Genomic DNA, 22,594 nt, shown 5'->3' on the forward strand with positions numbered 1-22,594 from the left:
CTCAGAGAACAGGCACTTACTATGGGATCAATGAAAAGTTCCCATGGCTGTCCTTCTCCCCGCCGAACTTTAAGGTCTCATCCAACCCTGGTTTTTCCTTTAACACTACACAACAACACAATTATGATTTGGTTCACATTATAAAATTCCCTAACACTGTAATCAACCAAAGTTAAAGCCAAAACCAGTAAACTCCAATGTTCTTGTAAAATAAGCAGCAATTTGTCACATGACACTGGATTACGCTTGACATCTGTTTTTGAAATAGGAGAAATTGGATAAAATGAACACAAAAATGGAAAGGCTTTTTTATCGTTCGTTTTCCTCCCGAAAAATTACTTATGCGTGTTGCAGCGGCTCCCACACCCCAGTCTGGACTCGCCGCATATTGTATACATGCGGAACGTCAATGAATGAAAGTGCGCCAAATACATTAGCACGAGCACATGAGGCTTTGTATGACATTGTGGGGAGCTAAAAGAAAGCGAACACCGATCCTTTTGCGTGTCCAGCCCACCTGCCGTACACTACTCGACTATCATGACAGTTAACGGTTCCGGTTACGTATCGCCTTCCAGCTGGTTGGTTGTCTCTGGCAGTTGCAATGTCAGAAACAGAGGAAGCAGAGGGGCTGGGAAAGAAAACACCTCCCAATGCAACTCTGAGCGCTGTGCGGCAACTACTTCCGGGTTGGCGTGAAAGTGACTTCCGGGTCGGCGTGAAAGTGACTTCCGGGTCATCGTGCAGGCTTTTCCGGGTCTGCACTCTGAAGAGTTGCATTTTTCGTGCAGCATTTTTTACTTTGATTAGTAGTATTTTCGAATGGCATTTTAAAAATAACTCTTTCAGGAGTGGAAACGTAGGAACTACGTTTGAGATCGTTTCGCATGGTAGTGTCTCCCAAAACCCCGTAGTTGAGAGGCACACACATACCTTCCACTGCTGGAGACAGGAAATCGTTGGTGTTTGTTTGACACACAAAGTTCTGCAACTTGACCCCAAGGCCCTGGGTTGTCAGCACATCCTCAGAGCATCTACAACAGGAGAAGCTAATATATCTATTGGGCTTTGGTCAAACGTGTGTTATGTCGTTCATTGGAATTGATACTTACCAGCGCCTCTGTCTTCACTTCAGCAAAGAGGATGCTACTCAAACACTTGCTTGCACAATGTTGTAGATTCCTGCTATACATCCAACTCTGCGTCCAAGGATACAGACCTTTGCATGTGTGAGTATTACTCGAGATCACTTCTGAGAGTGGGATGAAAATTGTAGAGTGGGGGTTGGAGAAATGGGAGTATCTCACTAAGTCCACCCATGAACCTTGTCCAAGGGCCATGTGTTATTAAGTTCGTGGCTTACGATATGTAATCAAAAATCCTGCCACTGCACAGGGTGCCAACAGACCAACATATGGGCGCATCTGATAATGTTTTCTGTTATGTATCCAGACATGTCATACAAGAACATATGGCTAGACTGTTGGCTTTGCCAGAGCTTTTTAGGTACGCTAGATAAATGAGCAACAACAAGAATTTTGTGGTGTATAATTAGAATTGAAAATGTATCAACTATGAACATATGAGGCAGGGAATTAAACATTGTGAAGGTCTGTGGAAGGAGTAGTGGCCTTAGAAATGTCACATACCCGTTCTCTCCTTCACGTCACTTTCTTTTACAGACTCTCACGCAGGTAGACACTTACACTCTTTTAATCCTGACATCTTTGTGAAGTCCTCCATCTTCCTATCTCACACTTGCCCACAATTACAGTTGGCACATATTCAACATCTGTAGTCTTCGTAGAGGCCAAGGGTTGGATGTGCCCAGCTCTCTGAGAGGCAGTGTGAGAAACTGTGCTGTGTTCCTCTGTTCAAAATTCTCAATTGTACACAGACATACCGACTCACAACCTGAAATTACTGTCGGCACTTAGAAGCAACTAACTTCAAAGTATGCGCTGTATAAGATTCATATGTTGCATAAAAAAAACGACAAAAAACCTGCAACTGCAAAAAAGGCAGATCATCTTAGGGAGTGCTAGATAAGGTAAAACATACGAAATGATAATAAAAGTTGTATTGCTGACATGGGGTTACCGTAGGCAGTTTTACTGTCATTGTTGCGAAATTGATCAATGTTTTGATATAACAAGGAAAGTCCTGAATATAGAGCCTATCGGGGATTATTTTAAAGTCATTATTTAATTGCAGCCAGGTCTGAGATAGGGCCCAATGAAAGCCCTATGAGGTCATTGTTTAGGTTTTTTCTAACAACTTGGTCACCGGACAAATTCTATATTTTGGAGACTTACTGTTCTGGCAACATAAGCATAAACATATAGCCCCTGACTTTATACGATTTTTGGTTCCCCACAAATAATTTCTTGTTCTTAAATGTTAGAAGGGCATGTTACAGCATAATTTGAAGCATAGCAGACATTTACAACGTTTTAAAGTTTTATATGCTTCAAATATAGTTATAGTCTTGAAGATGAGGGTGGGGGTAGTTAAATAGGTGACTTTCAGGGAAATTAGTGGTACATTAATTCCCAAATGTCCATTCAAAGTGCATGGGATAGTACAATTTACTAGCCACTTATAAATGATATGTGACTGAATCTCCTCAGTGAGGGGTTTAGGAAAGGAATTCAAATTATTGCACATAGCCACACGGGTAATTACAGTGGTGTAACATAATAGAATTTGAATACCTCACAAAGTTTGGTAGCTAACTAACTATATCCCCGCCCAGTAAAAAAAAAGTTACCGGTTCTCCCATGCCCAATAACAGTTATTGTCTGTTTTCAAATTGCAAATGAAATGCATTCATAGTACTCACTTTAAAGTCTCAAAATTGAATTGTTGATACGTTTCTTCTCCATTGCATTAGTCACAGGGTGGTAGTATAGCAAAAGGGTACTCCCTGTGCACACAGTGTATGGTGGGGTATATCTTTATTGTTTAGATTTTTTTGAATTACTATATAATCAACAAACCTTGCATAGATTATGTTACTTTTAAGATCAAGATAAAATAACAATATCCGAGTAAGATCACGTCTTACATGTTAGTGTTTAAATTGTTAAAACAAGGTTCTTGATAGAAACTCATTTATCTACATTTTTGGACACCATGTTGAGCAACTTTCAATAGGTCTGTATGTAGCACCTTTAAAACAGTACACAATTGCCTAAATTAATTGTTTTGATACATGTAGAACAGAATATAGGACAGTGGCATTTTTATCAGGCACCAAGCAGGTTAGGGCACAGACATATTGCATGCTCACTCATCTCATATTTTACATACTAGTGACAGCGTTTTAGTTCTTTGTTCTTCTTGCCTCCTACCGCGTTGATTTGGAGAATCAGGATGTTCAGTATTAAAAAACCTAAACTCCTTAATATCAAGATTCAAATCCAAATAGGCTTGTCTTTTCTTCGAGGAAGTATTTTCTACATAAATATGGTTTATATAAGTTAAAGAATAAATCTGATATATTATTAAATTGCCAATATATATATATCTTTTCTTAACTGAAGCTTTTCTTTGTAGTATGTTCATAGGGGAAAGCATATCCAATGAAGATAACTGTTATTTCTTTATTATTCTGTTGAGTCAATGTTCCATAGATGTTAATGACATCAAAGCTGTAACTTGTTTTACAAAAGAGAGCTGGAGGAGGTTTAAAGACTTGCAAAGGTTGGCTCCCATACTTCATATATCAAAACACAAATATGAACCCTTGAGTCTAGAGTACATTTTAAATTCAGCTGGAAAAACACACCCACCTAGGAGAGTTCATTTTATAGGACAGTTTCCCTCACCCACCAAAGGTGGCATGCTTCATCATTGGGGGAACCTCATCGAATCGTTATGCCTAGTCAGGGCGACATGTTTCAACCAATGACCCAAACGGTGTTGCAGCTTTCTTTATTTCCTAGGAGTGCTGCTGCTCAATACAAAACAACAAAAGAAGTAATACTATATATTAAACCATACAGTGATCCAATGGAACATCAGCAGACCTAAAAAAATCAACTCGCCTACTTGCAATTACGAGTGAAATGTTATCAGGTTGAGCTATTTTTTAGCACCTACTAGTCCCATCTGGCAAGTAAACATAGGCTGGAAAGGAACAGGTGTTCTGTATATTCAGAAAGTGAATGAGCAATAAAGATGCCATTGAATCTTGTTTTTATCTTGACACATTTGCTGTTTCTTTAAGGAATGAGGTCAAATGCCAGTTTGTCTTTTAACTAATTGCTGCTTGGAAAATGAGGTTCATTTTTCTCTCTCTTACTAGAGTTAGAGTATTTTGTTAAGTGAGCTGTCTTAAGATGTCAGTTATTTTTGTCTAACACATAACATTTAAATAAATAGCCTGTAAATTAATATTACAAATATTTCCAAATATATCAGAAATTACAAAAGCACATTTTATTGTAATTAAGAAATGTGATGCAAACAAAGAGTTAAATAGGAGCTAAACAAACTAGAACACTTTACTTGGTGATGTGCAAATTACACAAATTTGCAAAACCTCTGTTTCCAAATATTATTGTTTGTACACTTTATAGTTTTATCAGTAAAGTTGCATGTCAATAGGAAAGTTTGTTGCAATTTCAATGTAAAATTAGCTTATTACAAATTACAGTTTGCTACCACTTCATGCTTGAATTATGTATTTATTAAAAGTGATAGTTTTTAAACATGATTTGAGAAACATTCCTGCCCCTGCCCTGATAACAATTCTGTTAATGAACTAAGAGGCAAGTCAGGGGCCATGTGTATCCTACATGTGGCTAGGTTTGTATTATTTATGAAACAAAAAGTTTTGTCTGTTAAATCAAATACGTTTTTTATACAGCAGAGACATGCTGAACTCGCACGTTTGGAGGTGCTCTCGTGATAACGAAGGAAATGGCAGCTCAATGAATTAAAATATTTGTCCAACATCACATCATTTGAAACCTTTTTATGGGTCAAGAGTATTACAAATAGGTCACGTAGATTATTTAAGTCACTAAACCTTCAGGTCTAGTAACATTTGTAGGATTTTTCGAGGCTTGATCAGCGGGTGAAGGATTCACTGGCGGTACCTGTGAAAGACATATGAATGGAGGTTAGGTGGTTAATGCACAGACATAGGCAAACCTATCAATGCATGAATATTATAAACCTGTCTCGAATGTAGGCAAGTTGTTTGGAGGGCATCTAAGGCCCTTCTTATTATTGTGTTTAATGGTAGGTCCCAAAACGCACCTACCTCCTTATGAAGGGGCGGACAGGCTAAACAATAATACCAAACATGCTAAAAATCATAATAAAAAAACCACAACAGTGGAAGGGCTTACCCGCTGTTGTTGGTTGTCACGCCTCAACCATCCTTGGCATGAGACTCAAGGGGCGAAGGGGTCCCTATTCTATGCAGCCATCCTAGGAAAGAAAGAGGAATAAAAAAGACTCTTGATAAGCAATGTTGTGCATATTGTGGAAAGCACATATATTGTGTTAAGCACATATATTGTATTTTCCAAAACCAAATGTAAAAGTCAACAAGCATTTACAATGCAATGGTTTTGCCTTTGTTAAAGTTAGAGCTATTGGCATTGCTCTTGACATTATTTTTATTTATGTTTTTTTAACATAAATAAATGGCATTGTCATTTACAATGCCAATAGCTTAATCTCTCGCAAATGACAAACACCCACACAGAGCCCCCCCACACACACCCACACAGAGCCCCCCACACACACACCCACACAGAGCCCCCCACACACACAGCCACACAGAGCCCCCCACACACTGCGAGCCCCCCCACACACACTGCGAGCCCCCACACACACTGCGAGCCCCCACACATTGCAGGCAACAGAGGCACGTAAACATCTCTTAGGCGTAAGGCATTCTGAATCATAATTTGAGTAAGCTGAGGTGGGGTTGCTTTTGGAGAATTGTATGCTAGGAATGTCATTCTATTGTAGAAGACCAAGGCAAAAAAAAGTAGAAATAATATTTCAACAACAATAGAAAATGTAAGGGAAATATATTTGGAGTTTCAAGATCATAGTTCTGACCTATAGAGAGAATATTTCAACTAGGAAGTTAAGCTACTTTGTTTAAGGATATCCAATTCCCTAAATTAACACTTTAGAAAATACTGGAATAAATAAAGGAAAATCTGCAGAGCCAGTTGGTTTTCCGGAAAAGATATACTAGTTATTAGAGGAATAATGAGTTACTGTAGTTCAAAAATTATAAACACAATTTGTCTCTCTCTATGTGTATCTATCTATATATATTTTTTTTTTGAGAGAGATATATATATTTTGTATTACTAGCATCATAAAAGTATGTTTGGCATTGACTTACTAAAATGTGGAGAAGCGTACAGTCAAGTACACAAAATCGTAGGTTTACACTGATACAAATGACACAAGTCGAGTTGTGCACGTGAAGTGCAGTGTTTTCAAAAGTGTGCTTTGCGACATTCCTAACAAAAAGATAAAGATCTGCCTCAGCAAGAGGGTGGGTGTTGCCCAGGATCCTACATAGAGGTGCCTGTTGCCTACAAAGCCTGGATAATTTCTTGCCTCCTACATGCATTATTTTTATGATTTTTCAGTGATTCCAAGTTTTCCATACATGCTATGAAGCATAGACTGCATAAAATGCGGAACATGGAATTGTTTAGGAAAGGGGTAGAGGATCAAACAATGGAATGGAATTCCTATAAACGACCCTTCGCTTGGGTAAGTAACGCCATAGGCTGGCAGATAAAGTCTCTGTAAATTTTAACCTTTATGAATGTGCAATCCTACAAGTTTAGAAAGTGCACACGTTCTATTGGCTAAAATATGTAATTTGTGAACAAGTAATAATCTCAGCTTTGACATAATTCATGTGAAGTGTGGGTCAGGAAACCAGTGCCATTTGCCCAATATATAGGTCGTAGCTATTGCTTTGCCGAGTTTTCCCTTGTAATCTGCGCTTCGAAATAGTGACTCAGAGAAAGTGAAAGTCAGCTGCCATATTAAACTTGTACATCTCAAAATAGCACTACAGAATACTCACCGGTCTGAGGACTCGCACCACCTCCTTGAGGACCCCCTCCACGTTCCGCACCGAACACAGCACCAGCGTGCAGACCACAGCATCCGCGGAGCCGCTGGCCACCGCCGACATGTCTTCCCCAGACGCCACGAGGAAGCGCGTGAACCGGACGTGGTCATTTTATGCAACGCTCTTGCCCAGGAAGCGCTCGATGTCTGGGTTCGGATCCGTGCACGTGACTCGGCATCCTGGCGGGAAAAACTGGAAATTTGTTCCCGTTCCGCTTCCGACCTCCAAAATGTTGAGCTTCCCCCCGGGGCTGGCGAAGTCTAGCATATTGGTGAAAAGAGTCTTCTTGAAGGAATGCATCTTCCGGTTGTAGACGTGGCTAAATGTGGCCAACACGTACGGAAACATCTTATTGGCTAGTGGCTGCCATACTCCTAAGAGAGCCAAGAGGTGCACTGGCAGGGTCAGCAGCATGATGCCCCCCTGAAGGGTGGCTATGAGAAGGCCCATGTTCGGAGCCGAGGGCGCCGCCGCCTCTGAGGTCTGCGCTCTCGAGCTGATGCGTGTCTGAGCTGCGCTGGATTTACTTTGTAGGAATAATGCACACCATATGCACAGATGAGTCCACATTCAGGTTACCGGTATGTTTTTTCGTTACAAACAAGGGTGTTCCATAGCACACAAAGCTGGAATTAATAGTATATATTTTGTACACGATAAATAGATTGCCAGTCATGTCCAGAATTATTCCTTTATGCAAGGAAATGTAATTAATTAATTTGTTTTTTTATAAAGAAGTAACGAATAAATAAATATTTGCTACAAGTCGATGCTCTAGAGTTTGTACAAGTTTCGCCTGGTGTGCTCGAAAATTAATCTAAAACGAATTCTTTCAAAGGCTGTGTCCTGAATGGATACACTTGCAATAATGTTTAGATCTACATAAGTAATTCTTCATTTTGCACAGTGACGCGTTTGTTTTTTCTGAGAGTGGAAATATTCAGAGTAACAGCTAAACCTCCTGGATTTTGTATAGTACTGACCTGTAAGGATGTGAGTTTGGAAGCTGAGCTGTCACGTACGGTCACTTTACCCCTGAAAAAGGGCAACTGCTCATCAAATAGGGTAGTCTGGGGCTCCAAGAATGGCCACTTTCAAACTCAAGAATCACAAAGGATTAGCCGGGACAAAGGGAACACGTGGATGCTTTATTCAGCCTGGTTCAGGGGGTGACAGGTCTCAAAGAGAAGCAAAACAGGAACCGGGCTCGGAAGGGCACAACATTCCAAGACGACATTTCAAACACTCTTGAAGGAAGCATGGGGTGCAAAGGGTGGGGCTTCAGCAGACAGATGCAGCGTTCACCGGGCTGTCCCTATACTGCATTATCTTTTGGCATTGTTAAAGGGCTGAAACTTTGCAGCCAGGATTAGATTTCTCCCGGGTTGACCGTATAAATACATTGCCACTTTTGGGCTTATGATGGTTTCGGATGGGGGAGGGGCGTTGCAGCCAGGCCCCATATAATACACTAGTACGTTTTTGGGGCGGTTTAAAGGGTTGGATGATTCAACAGGATGTGCCGAGAATTCACTGGGCTCTAATGTTTGGGGTTTCTGCACTGAGATAACAGCCATGCCTCGGGTGACTTTAGAACATACTATTTTTTACCTTAAATACAAAGGCCCAAGAAACACACTGATGCAAACCCACACCAAGCGTCCTTACCACGGTATATCTTTCTGATAAGCCCATGTTACCCAATGTCCACCTTCTAGAAACTACAGACTTGCAAAAGTGCAAAGATAATTTCATTTTTATGAGAAAGTGTAGCACTCGAGGCATGTTCCGTGGAAGAAAATGTGTATTTAAATGTAAGTTTCCAGATCCTAATACAAGAAATGAACTAGATGTTGCCCTAAAGTAAAATGAAAACTCTGCGAATTAGAAAAAAGTTTGTTCTAGCCAATGTTCTTCTTATCCCTGTGACCATCTGCCCTTAACAACCTCATGCAAATTACGTGCTGGCTGACACCACTGAGGCTCCTGGGTGAGCTTGTGCCATTTCAAAGGGTTCAGGGTTTGACACATTTACAATGACCTCCGGTAGTGCCCGAGTGCCTTTGATATGACAACTCCGCCCTCCTTTGATAAGCATCAACACCGACAACTACCCCATTGTCTGTTAGGGGGGGGGGGGCGCTCTTCCAGTCCACCAAGAAAGTCTCCCTTCTGTGCCTCACAGGAAAACATGCGTTAAAACAGTACATTCAATCTCTTCTGCATGCAGTATTGTACAACATGAAAAGTATTTCCACAGGTTTGAATAGTATGCCCCTATATTGTACCCCATGTGGCCTATGTCCAGATGATTATATAGGAGAAGCCCGTCCCCCCTTAAGTTGTTCTGTGTGACCCTCAAGTGCGTAGACCTGTGCAGGGGCCTTCGCGCGCACTCCTTGTCACTGTATAATCCTCCCGGGCATGCTGGTACAGTGTGAGCTGCTTCTGGCTTGCAGGATTCTACGGAGCTGGCCTCGTGTTCTCATGACTGTGCCAGGGGAGCCTCACGTCACTAGATTGGTACAGTATGAACCTCACAGTCCTGGAATCTCACAGCGTGAGCCTTCTCCGCGGGACTGGACAGAGTGTACAATGTGAGCGCCTAGACATAAAACGTGTACTGTGTGAGCCCGCTGTCCTTACCATCGTCCGGCAAGAGGCCCACGTCTTTAAGAATGGACGTTAAGAGCGAGTAGCGAGGCCGTGTCTAAGGGTGTTCCGTACGAGCCTCACATCCACGGGTGGGTGCACTAAGGTGTGTCCAGGGTGCCAGAAAAAGGAATCCGCTTAATATCGTGCACTGTAGTACATTTACTTTTCGAGGTGAGATGACAACTAGATGTTGTTTAGCTGCGTCTGCAGGAGGGTCCCCGTCCCTCTGCAGGCCTCGGAGGAAGGAAGGGTCACTGGGAGTTCATAGCAGACAAAAGAGCGGCCGGATCACAGCGCGTCCCCACATTAGCATTCTGGCCTTTGATTCCAACTGGCCCAACAAGCGCCCGTACAAAACACCAAAGCCTCAGTGAGCGCTCAGCCCCCGGATTAAGATGTCGCGATGTGTGCCTGGCATGAAGATGCATGTCAAACAAGGAACAATGGCTGACCTGTGCCTACAGTACCGTGCCCGCCCTGCCCACGTCAGGCCTGCAGCAGGTTTGCGCTCTCAGGGGGAGTGTCAGACAGACTCTTAGTGATTTGCGCCCACAAACCGAAAGCACTAATGACGTCATTTCTGCTCCTGCTAATATTGGAAACCAATACCAAGATATTAACTTATTGTTATATCTTGGAGAGCGCTCCGTACCTGGCCATCAGAACGGTTCCAATCCAAAGCACTCAAACCTCATTGAAACAGTACGTTCCCAGAGACGGCATTTTAGGTCAAACTAGAGATAACTCCCAGTTTTATCATCCTCATAAAAACGTGGTTAGGGCTAAAGGTATTTAAAAGCACGGGGCTGCGTGTGGCCATGGCAGAGCTGTAAAGCTTGGTGGTGGTGGTGTGGAGTTAGCAAAGATGCAAAAAAAGCCATCGGAGTAAGAAATAAGCCTTTCCCTTCGGGGGAAAGATGTTCGGAAAGTTTTGTTTCCGTGTATACGGAGCACAACCCCAGGACCATTATTTTCCTTCACTATAGCTATGTGTGGTCCTGGGCACCCCATACATTGCCCTGGTGCCCCTGTTTACTGCGATGGTCGTGCCTACTGAGAACCGCCGTGACGAGTGTCTATAGAGGAGTCCTGGACTACAGTGTTCCGCTTGTTGTAAGGTTGGCGATGCGAGCAAGCGTGCTGTATTGTTGTGGTATCACCCTGCGCCGGCAGCAGCAGGGCCGGGTTTTCAGGTCATTGTTTTCTCGTCTCGCCCTCTGTGCCGCTCGCATTAGCAGCATAGAGTGCTGCACGGTGACAGCAGAGGCGGCAGCGCCAGTACTAGACGGCTATTTAAACCCTGCTAGGCGAGCACTCTCCCATCACATGACCCGCCGTTGGCTGTTTGGACCTCCACTGCAAACCGGAGCAGTCAGCAGCGCCAGAAGCACCGCGAGTACACAGGGCACCTGGGCAGGGGGCGGGGTGGCTGCTGGAAAGCTCGCAGCGCTGCTGCTGGCTGCCTAGCGACGCCGAAGGTGAGCCGCTGTGCAGTGGCCGCTTCATGGTGTTAACAGGAGGCGGCCGCTTCTCACTGTCCCTGCCAGGGCAGAGCGATCTCAGGCTGAGCCCCTGAGCTCTGCGGCAGGGGAAAGGACACCTCTAACCATTAGTACCTGTGCATCAGGGAGAGAGCAGCGCCACTTGGAATACCCTCGCGGCGCTACGTCTAAGGATGTCAGCCAGGCAAGAGGCATCTTCGGCCGGTGCCGCCATCAGGAAACAAGCGGGAGGGGGCGGGAAAGGGGGAGGAGAGACGCAGAAGACGGCCGGAGCAGGAAGGCGGGTGCCGGCTCAATGCCGGACCAGATTCGGGGGCGTTCCCGGCTTTTGGCTGACGTCGCGTGACGTAGCCAAAAGGGAAAAATTCTCGGGAACGCCCCCGAATCTGGTCTGGGATTGACAGACAGAGCCCTCTACCAATGGCTAGCCTCCATTTATGGAGCTAGCCAATGGGAGGAGGGGGCAGATACCCGACCCCACATAGAGGATTAGAGGATATCATTAGATTTTGCTAGCGCATGAGGCGGCCGCTTCTCACTGTCCCTGCCAGGGCAGAGCGATCTCAGGCTGAGCCCCTGAGCTCTGCGGCAGGGGAAAGGACACCTCTAACCATTAGTACCTGTGCATCAGGGAGAGAGCAGCGCCACTTGGAATACCCTCGCGGCGCTACGTCTAAGGATGTCAGCCAGGCAAGAGGCATCTTCGGCCGGTGCCGCCATCAGGAAACAAGCGGGAGGGGGCGGGAAAGGGGGAGGAGAGACGCAGAAGACGGCCGGAGCAGGAAGGTGGGTGCCGGCTCAATGCCGGACCAGATTCGGGGGCGTTCCCGGCTTTTGGCTGACGTCGCGTGACGTAGCCAAAAGGGAAAAATTCTCGGGAACGCCCCCGAATCTGGTCTGGGATTGACAGACAGAGCCCTCTACCAATGGCTAGCCTCCATTTATGGAGCTAGCCAATGGGAGGAGGGGGCAGATACCCGACCCCACATAGAGGATTAGAGGATATAATTAGATTTTGCTAGCGCATGCGTACTTCGTACGCATGCATCGCTAGTCAAAACCTAAAAAGGGCTAAAATTTGTCACACGTGTTGGTCAGGGGTGAGAGATCCTTGTAGCTACTTCCCAGTACAGAACCTTAGCTATAATCTAAAGTCACTAACAGAGTGCATGCCGTTTTGAATAGCACGTGCTAACCCAGTCATCTATAGGATGTGACCTGGTAACTGCTAGATGAAGACTAATACCCTTTCAGTAAACAATGTGAGGGTCAACAGCAATGTATACTGCCCTGTTTACGTGTTGTTAAAAGCGTGTTACATCAGGTTAGTGAAACCCTTGAGCGCAAGGCAGCGGAAAATAAAGTGCCCAAATGCTAGTCTGCATAACTTTAACTAGCATGCTGGCATGCCACACCAAGGACAGGAAACCTTGTGCGAGGTAGCGTGCATTTTTATAAGCTGCACTTTGATTGGTGACACTTGAGCCAATCACAGTTAAGGCATTCACTTCCTGTATTGTGTGTGAGGCAGCTGGGAATTGTAGTCCAGCATGGAATGCATCCAGGCCAGCCCCGGTGTACTAGCCATTTAAATTAATTGATTGTGATGATATATGTTTGTATCAACACCAATTTAAAACAAACAGATGTAGAGTAGATGGATGTGAGTGAGTGCACAGGATAATTCATATTGTGATATCCAAGGATGACCATCATCTAGGCCATAATGGCAAAGGCATTGCGCTATGTGTTAAGAGACACTGATGCCCATTTGCCACGGAGACATTTTTCTGAGAAGTGTTTCAACTGTTCATTTATTCACATTAAGAGTAAATGCATAATGAGGTGGTCCCACTTAGCGGCAGAACAGGCTCAGGTTGATGTAAATCTGCAAGAGAGAGGTTATTGGGCACATGTCTGTCAGAAGTTGATGATGTGCTTGAGTTATATTGGTGATGGTCCTAGGGGATCAACAACCATGGAATCTCATCATTGAGGGCATGTTTGTCACTCGTTAGTCTGAACACCCATCTCTATTCTCTAACAAAGAGCAATCTAGTGATGTTAGTGGCTGTTGGTGATGTTTTGATTTATCAAGGACCTTCCATCTTAAATCATCAGTGAAAATGTCCTTTTTAGTGCTCGGCCTATGTCACCACGTAGTGGGGCGGAGCTCCGAGCTCCTATTGTTAAAGAAGAAAAAAAAAGTTTCTTTAGGGCTCGGGAAAGAAACATTCCTTAGTGCGCAAGCTTTTTTTTATTATCTGAATGGTGATTGGTCGTCGCGGTGCTGTTTTTGTAGTAGTCTTGATGCCATAGGGCATATGTAATGTTAGACGGCCATGTTGGCATATTGTGTGCGGTTACGCGCACGGCAGACTATTAATCTTAATTAGGAGCTGTCAGAGTGCCCGTGTAATGCAATCCAGATGGTCTGAGCGGTGAGCGCGTTCAATGTAAAATGACGAGAGGAGAGGCAGCAGGCGAGGCTCACAGAAGATGACTCATACATGCTCGTCCACACTGTAGTTCTTGTGTTTCCTGAATACTCTCATTTCCAAAGGGTGCCATTTCCTTCTTTTCCTCGCACGCTGCGCTGCACTATTTTTGTCTGTGGTTTAAAAAACGGGGTTTAAAGCCGTTTTATTATAAAACATTTGGATTCTGGTTCTGTAAGCTTTGTTTGCCGAATTTTAATAAGTGCTGACATGCAGACTACTGGTTGAATAAATGATGAGGGTTAAAAGTGACCTTCGTGACACGTGCTGTCGAGCCTGACTCGCAGAGTTAACATGCAGTCATCATTATTGTAAAGTTTGTGGAAAAAACCTGAATATGCAATAATCAGGGAAAACAGAGCCTTCCCGCGGTTACAATGGGAATTCACAAATGTCTTGTGTGTCTCACGTAATGCCAATGGCTATTTCATTAGGAAAAATTGGACTCATTGATACATGCACCACCACCACCAGTACTACCAGTACTACAGCCACCAGTACTATCACTACCACCACCACCAGTACTAACAGTACCACGACCACCAGTACTACCACTAACACCACCACCAGTACTACCAGTACCACCACCACCAGTACTACCACTACCAGTACTACCACTACCAGTACTACCATTACCATTACCACCACCACCAGTACTACCACCACCAGTACTACCAGTACCACCACCACCACCAGTACCACCACCACCACCAGTACTACCACTACCAGTACCACCAGTACTACCAGTACTATAGCCACCAGTACTACACCTACCACCACCACCAGTACTAACAGTACCACGACCACCAGTACTACCACTACCAGTACTACCAATACCAGTACCACTACCACCACCAGTACCACCACCACCAGTACCACCAGTACTACCACTACCAGTACTACGGGCAGCAGTACCACCACCACTAGCACTACCACTACCGGTACCACCACCAATACTACCACTACCAGTACCACCACCACCAGTACCACCACTACCAGTACCACCGCTACCAGTACTACCACCACCAGTACTACCACCACCAGTACTACCACTACCAGTACCACCACCTCCAGTACCACCACTACTACCACTACCAGTACCACCACCACCACCAGTACTACCAGTAACACCACCACCAGTACTACCACTACCAGTACCACCACCATCAGCAGTACTTCCAGTACTACCACCATCAGTACTAGCAGTTCTACCACCACCAGTACTACCACTACTACAGCCACCAGTACTACCACTATTACAGCCACCAGTACTACCACTACCACCACCAGTACTACCACTACCACCACTACCACCAGTACTACCACCATCAATACTACCAGTACTACCACCACCAGTACTACCACTACTACAGCCACCAGCACTACCACTACTACAGCCACCAGTACTACCACCACCACCAGTACTACCACTACCAGTACTACCACTACCAGTACTAGCAGTACCACAACCACCAGTACTACCACCATCAGTACTACCACCACCAGTACTACCACTACTACAGCCACCAGTACTACCACTACTACAGCCACCAGTACTACCACTACCACCACCATCACTACCACCACCACTAGTACTACCAGTACCACCACCACCAGTACTACCACTACCAGTACTACCACTACCAGTACTACCAGTACCACTACCACCACCACCACCAGTACTACCAACACCAGTACCACCACCACCACCAGTACTGCCACTACCAGTACCACCACCACCACCAGTACTACCAGTACTGTGAGTAGTGAGTAGTGAGTAGAGAGTGCAGCGTAGAGAGTGCAGCGTAGAGAGTGCAGCGTAGAGAGTGCAGCGTAGAGAGTGCAGCGTAGAGAGTGCAGCGTAGAGAGTGCAGCGTAGAGAGTGCAGCGTAGAGAGTGCAGCGTAGAGAGGTGAGTAAAGTAGTGAGTAGAGTAGTGTAGTGAGTAGTGAGGTGAGTAAAGTAGTGAGTAGAGTAGTTTAGTGAGTAGTGAGGTGAGTAAAGTAGTGAGTAGAGTAGTGTAGTGAGTAAAGTAGTGAGTAGAGTAGTGTAGTGAGTAGTGAGGTGAGTAAAGTAGTGAGTAGAGTAGTGTAGTGAGTAGTGAGTAGTGAGTAGAGTAGTGTAGTGAGTAGTGAGTAGTGAGGTGAGTAGTGTAGTGAGTAGTGAGTAGTGAGGTGAGTAAAGTAGTGCGTAGAGTAGTGCGTAGAGTAGTGCGTAGAGTAGTGAGTAGAGTAGTGCGTAGAGTAGTGCGTAGAGTAGTGCGTAGAGTAGTGAGTAGAGTAGTGCGTAGAGTAGTGCGTAGAGTAGTGAGTAGAGTAGTGAGTAGAGTAGTGAGTAGAGTAGTGAGTAGAGTAGTGAGTAGAGTAGTGAGTAGAGTAGTGAGTAGTGAGTAGTGAGTAGTGAGTAGTGAGTAGTGAGTAGAGTAGTGAGTAGAGTAGTGAGTAGAGTAGTGAGTAGTGAGGTGAGTAGTGAGGTGAGTAAAGTAGTGTAGTGAGTAGTGAGTAGTGAGGTGAGTAGAGTAGTGAGTAGAGTAGTGAGTAGAGTAGTGAGTAGAGTAGTGAGTAGAGTAGTGAGTAGAGTAGTGAGTAGTGAGTAGTGAGTAGTGAGTAGTGAGTAGTGAGTAGTGAGTAGTGAGTAGTGAGTAGAGTAGTGAGTAGAGTAGTGAGTAGTGAGGTGAGTAAAGTAGTGTAGTGAGTAGTGAGTAGTGAGGTGAGTAAAGTAGTGAGTAGAGTAGTGTAGTGAGTAAAGTAGTGAGTAGAGTAGTGTAGTGAGTAGTGAGGTGAGTAAAGTAGTGAGTAGAGTAGTGTAGTGAGTAGTGAGTAGAGTAGTGAGTAGTGAGTAGAGTAGTGAGTAGTGAGTAGAGTAGTGAGTAGTGAGGTGAGTAAAGTAGTGTAGTGAGTAGTGAGTAGTGAGGTGAGTAAAGTAGTGAGTAGAGTAGTGAGTAGTGAGGTGAGTAAAGTAGTGAGTAGAGTAGTGAGTAGAGTAGTGTAGTGAGTAGTGAGGTGAGTAGAGTAGTGTAGTGAGTAGTGAGTAGTGAGGTGAGTAAAGTAGTGAGTAGAGTAGTGAGTAGTGAGGTGAGTAAAGTAGTGAGTTGAGTAGTGAGTTGAGTAGTGAGTAGAGTAGAGAGTAGAGAGTAGTGAGTAGGACATCACAGGCAGCAGCTGTGCAAGCTTCTTACACTCACAAGGAGACCACAGGCAGCTGAGGTGCAATCTTCTCCCACTCACAAGAACGACATCACAGGCAGCAGCAGTGCAAGCTTCTTACACTCACAAGGAGACCACAGGCAGCAGAGGTGCAAGCTTCTCACACTCACAAGAAGGACATCACAGGCAGTAACGGTGCAATGTTCTCACACTCACAAGGAGATCACTGGCAGTACACACCACATGAACACACTCCATAACACATAGCAACAATACATTGGCATTTACAATGCCATTAGCTCAAACTCAAATAAATCCGAGCCCGATTGCATTTCTAATGCTTGTTCCAGAAAGTGATTGGCGAGATTAGTGGCCTGCTTCTTGCGTCTGGTTGTGCTCTTGTACTCCATAATGCAGGTGATTCAGCGGTTCAGCAACAACAGATACTCCACTACCATATACTCACCTGGACCCATAAACTCACAGTGTGTAAAACCGCTGGGGTCAAGTTTGTAATTTTCACAATGTTTAGGATTAGTTATTTCATACTCCTAACTAACCTTTCACTGATCAAAAAGTAATTTCCTGTGGTCAATGGACCATCAGTTGAACTAGTTGATGGTGATATTTAACTCTAACTTATTCATTTAAAGTAAATAACCACAGACTCGGGAAGTTTTCAAATCTTTATCTAAAATGAATGGGTGTGAACCATTCCAAAAATACAGTGCAGTCACCATCATTCATAGGAGAGAACACCAAGCATATACTTCGGACACATACAATAATCATGCTCAGAAAAGGAGAGGACAAAGAGAAAAGAACATCTGCAAATAACAAGGAAAAATATAATTACAGAGGATGGTGTGAAAGACCAAACCCCCTGGCCAGATTGCTGGTAAGGGTACCCCAGGATAGATCAGGAGACAAAAACTTCAGAACAGGACTCGGGACAGGATAGTTGACCTCTCTAGAATACTGACGATTGCTCCACACCCCTTTTTGACTCACCCTTCCTCCTCGAGATTCTTCTGCGATCTTCTGATCTAACCCAATCAATTAGGATAGAAAGTTCTGCTTCAGGTTCTCTATTCGGCTCTTCATCAGCATCTCACAGCATATCTCCCAGCAAAACAGCATCCACGACTCACAGCATCTGTGTCTCCACCAACTCTCTAACTAACTAAGGCTATCTGAATTATACCTTTCGTTCTTCATGTACCACCCACTAAAGTTTCAATATCGTAAAAATATGAGATATCATTGGTCAGGCAAAGGGGAAGCTCCATCACACCATGCTTACATGTCATATAAAATCAGTTCAACTATTGTTCGCAATCCCATCCCCTTAATTTTTATTCATAAATTTAGTTCTCATACATCTTTTAGTTCACTTTGCAACTATTTAATAACAATCTGAATAGAAGTCCTCTTCGTTGAACTCTTCAACAACCGTTCCCATGTTTGTAACACTCAATTTTTGGCTGTCTTTCAAATGTTCAGTCATTGCCTTCATGACTTCACTCAGTGGTCATGCGCTGACTTTTTGTCACTTCATTCAATTCAGTTATGCAGAAGAGGCCCAAATACGCACTAGTGATAAAGTTAGAAAGACAAATATTAATTTAACAAATAAAATGGTCACTCTGTATACCACCCACCTCTATTCCCCTTTACTTATTAGTACTTTCCCCACATTAGCATTAGCAAAATAGCTTGTTTTCGTTTCAGTCAAGCAGATGCCACGCACACGAGTCTTCAAGACTCAATTTTAGTGTTTTCTGCTCATGCGCCAGAAATTCCCTCCCAAGCATTAATACATTATACCACGTAGATGCAGTTGACACACGCACACAAAAGTTCCCCGTTTAAAGCGGTATTAGTCTGTCTTCATTGTTATCTGCATTACATACAACCGCAAGCTTCAATAACCCGCGTGTTTATGTGGTGTGTATTAGTTATTCACAAAACACGATTAATAACTTTGTTTATTAGTTAAACAAGTGGATTGCATCCGAGCCACTTTTTTTTCTCCACAAAACCTTGCTCCATCAATCTTCTTTCTGATGGCATTTTTGAGCCATCACAAAATTACCCATCCCTAACCAGATGCCAACTTTAGCACATCTCAGCTTCTTTTCCTTCCTTCTGATCTTTGTCAATTTCTCCTTTCCCTTCCAAATTTTTCATCTTTTTATATATCTTTCCTTTTATTTCTTCAAGCTGAATTTCTTCATATTCTCTCTTTTGTTTCCTTCCCTTCCCTTCCTTTTCTAACTGTATTCTTCTTTTCCCCTTATTTCTGCAACATTTATATGTGATCATTACTTTCAATACTATTGTCATTATCACAACTACTGGCAATATTAGTTGACCTAGAAAACTCTTCCCAAAATTAGTAAACCATTTCCCTATTGATATTATGCTCTTTGTTAATTTTCCCCATACACTGTCAACCTCCAGTTGGGTCAAATCTTCATGCATTCTTGTAATATTTTCACTATACCCTTTTTATTTTCTTACTTTGGTCAGGTATGTAAGTGCAGCAATGTTGGATTTTCAACATACCACAAACTCCGCCCTCTTTTGCCAATAAGATATCAAGAACAAGACGATTTTGGAAAACCATAGACCTTATCGCAGCCATTTCCGTATTAATCATCAAGAAACCTCCAGCTGTATCTGCAGAAAGATGATCAACTGTTGTTGACAATTTGCTAATTGTAGTAGAATTTAGAATGACTCCAACTGAGGGTATCAATGCACTAAATATATCACCTACGATTTTAAAGAAACAAGCCCTTCCTATTCGTGTTAGTCCATTAGTTATTTCATTGATTCCATTGATTCTGTCCACATGATAGATCTTTGGAAAAAATATTCCAAAATAACAACTACCGTACCATCTTGCAGGTAACCTATAATATGCATTATTCCCGCACACATAATAAACTCCCGGAAATACAGGATAAGTTCCCCCTTTTAGTCCCCCATCCTCCTAAAATTAGGAAGTTGTGTTCACGTTCACTGGAACCAATGAAAATGTTATTATAATCTGTCTTTAACCTATGAAGGCAGAATTTTTCCCTTTTCACAAAGTCTAGGGACATTGCAGCATGAGCCTCGCCCATTGCATTAATTCCCTGTTTCTCAGCCCATGAAGGTCCATGAGATTTCTGTTCAGCAGCTTTCTTTGTTAAATCCTGTCTTCTTTCTTCTACTAAATTCAAAAACTCCTATTCTTCTTCACGTAATATACATGTTAGATTATCCTTGCGTGCCTGTGCTATATCTATTGAACTCATTGTTAAGAAAAATTCACCCATAAACTATGCATCTTTGCTACTAAGTACTGGATTCTCATTCTTTCTAATAGGTAATTCTGAAAATACTACGTCTAAGTTAGAGTAAAAATACTGAAGCTTCCCTGTTGCATAAAATAAGCTTGATAGATTGCTACATGATATACCATATGTCAAGGGTATATGGTGATAAGTCACCCCCTCTAACATTGATGACGGTAATTTCATACAGATATAACAATCACTAATTTCCATTGTATTGACGTGCTGAAATAACAATTTAGGACACATTTAACGACGAATCATTGTCCGATTCATTATGATGATAATTTATCTCATCTTCTACCCCTATTTCTATTATAGTTCCTTTTATTCTACTTTCTCATTAGTAGTTGTAATAATTTTATTATTTGTTTCCATTAACAAAGGTACTCTTACTGTTTGAAATAACCACACTAAGACTGCTAATAAAATACTACATAGGCAAAATCTAAGACATTTTCGTTTTATACTCCGTTTCGGTTGTTCAGTGACTTCAACTTGTGCCATTTTAGTCTGAGAAAATGTCTTTTCTCTTTTTCCTTTTTTTAATTAATTTTTAATAGAATCAAGTAGCAAAAACAAAGTACAGTAACAGTACAGGCTTACATACAACACTTTACAAATGGCAAAGCAAGATGCATGGAGCGTTACAGTCTATAGCACTGCCAGCGCTAACCAACACCGCATAGTACAGATTTACAATATTTACCTCCATTACAAATTATTACGCACAGTAGTTGATGTTCCTACATTGGAATCCGTTTGTAAATAGTCGGTTAGAATTATCCAATAGTCTCTTAGCCTAGATCTGGTGGGGAGTTCCTACTCATACGTCTTAAGAGTGTCTCTGCAATATGCCATATCATGAAGCCATTGTCTGCCATTTGGATAGTGCTTACCTCCCAAACATATTGAAACCCTTCTCTTTACCATTAACAATGCTATTGCACAAGATTTACATTTGAGAGATTGTAATCCTGTTACTAGTCCTAGCAAGCATGCTCGAGGTGTACATTCTATTCTCGTTCCCAGCATATCGCTTAACATCTTTGTTATATCTTCCCAATATGCTCTAATGTTAAGGCACGTCCACGACAAATGCATGAAGTCGGCATTATCTGTATTACATCTTTGGCATCTTGCGTCAGATCGGAACCCCCATTTATGCAATTTTAATTGTGTGTGATATGTTTGGTGTAGATATTTATAGTGTATAATGTGCAGGTTCCCATTTGGAGTGAGCATAGCGCTTAGTGCGCAGCTGGTATTCCATTCTTCACTTGAGATCTGTAGGTCTAGTATTTTGTTCCACCTTTCTAATGCTTTAGTCGTGGTGCTGTTTATATCTTCTTGCAGGAGAGCTTATAGTTTTGTGACAAGATGTATATTATGGGGAGTTGTAATAATCATTTGAAATGCTTGTAACACAGGTGGTTCAGCAGGAAATGTGAGTATAGGTCTTTTATTGTGCTTCGTAATCGGTGATACGTAAATTTGAATAGGAAGGTTTGATTACAGATCTATTGAAGCTCCTCAGTATCTATAAAGGCACCATCTTTATAAAGATTTTCCATTCTGACTATTCCTACTCATTGTAATAACTCCATTCCGACTTTTTACTGGGTCACTGACTGAGCTGGGTGGTGTTGTAGTGGCAATGCTGGTGCATATAATGGAAGTTTATGTGCTAATTTCCCCATTCGCTGCCACGTTAAGTTTGTATTACGAAGTGTATTCATTTCCTGTTTGGCCACATGGTCGCGTTGGTGTGGCAGTATGTTGCGTAATGGGATTCGGTGTGCGTCACCATCCTCAACTGCCAGATGTGGCAAAGACCGAGTAGGCTGATACCAGTGATGCGCATATTGCTCTTGTGCACATAAATAGCATAGGGGAAAGTCTGGTACTTTAAATCCACCTCTTGAGTAAGGCAGTGTAAGGGCTCGCATTTCAATCCAGGCTGGTTTACCGGACCAGATAAGTCTATTTACTGCGGATAATAGTCTACTAAACACCGCCGCTGGTGGCATTATGCGGATATTATTAAAGAGGTAGATACATTTGGGCAATTTGACCATTTTAACTTTTGCTGCTCTGTCTGCCAGTAATAGTGGCAGTTGGATCCATCTGTCCACTTTTTCGTCCAATTTGCACATAGCTTTGCCATAGTTTGCCCGTATGTCTACTTTAGGGTCCCTTTGATACCAGATCCCTAGGTATTTAATCGGGTCATTCTGCCATACTAATGGAAATTCTATTGAGCATGGTTTAGTTATTTCAGTTAAGGGAACGATGGTTGACTTGTTCCAATTTATTTGAGA

General features: G+C 43.0%; 1 protein-coding gene across 3 annotated transcripts in view; it reads left to right on the forward strand.

Moving 5' to 3' along the window:
- Positions 1–703: 703 nt before the first annotated feature.
- NFRKB (nuclear factor related to kappaB binding protein) overlaps positions 704–22,594 on the forward strand; it is a 1,053,863-nt gene continuing 1,031,972 nt past the window's right edge. The window contains exon 1 of one of the 3 annotated variants that reach the window (XM_078681973.1): positions 704–1,229. The gene's annotated coding sequence lies outside the window, so the exon portion shown is untranslated. The remainder of the gene's footprint in view (positions 1,230–22,594) is intronic. The other 2 variants (XM_078681971.1, XM_078681974.1) reach the window with 2 other exon arrangements.

This window comes from Lissotriton helveticus, chromosome 3_1 (genome assembly GCF_964261635.1).
Source record: "Lissotriton helveticus chromosome 3_1, aLisHel1.1, whole genome shotgun sequence".
Lineage (NCBI taxonomy): Eukaryota > Metazoa > Chordata > Amphibia > Caudata > Salamandridae > Lissotriton > Lissotriton helveticus.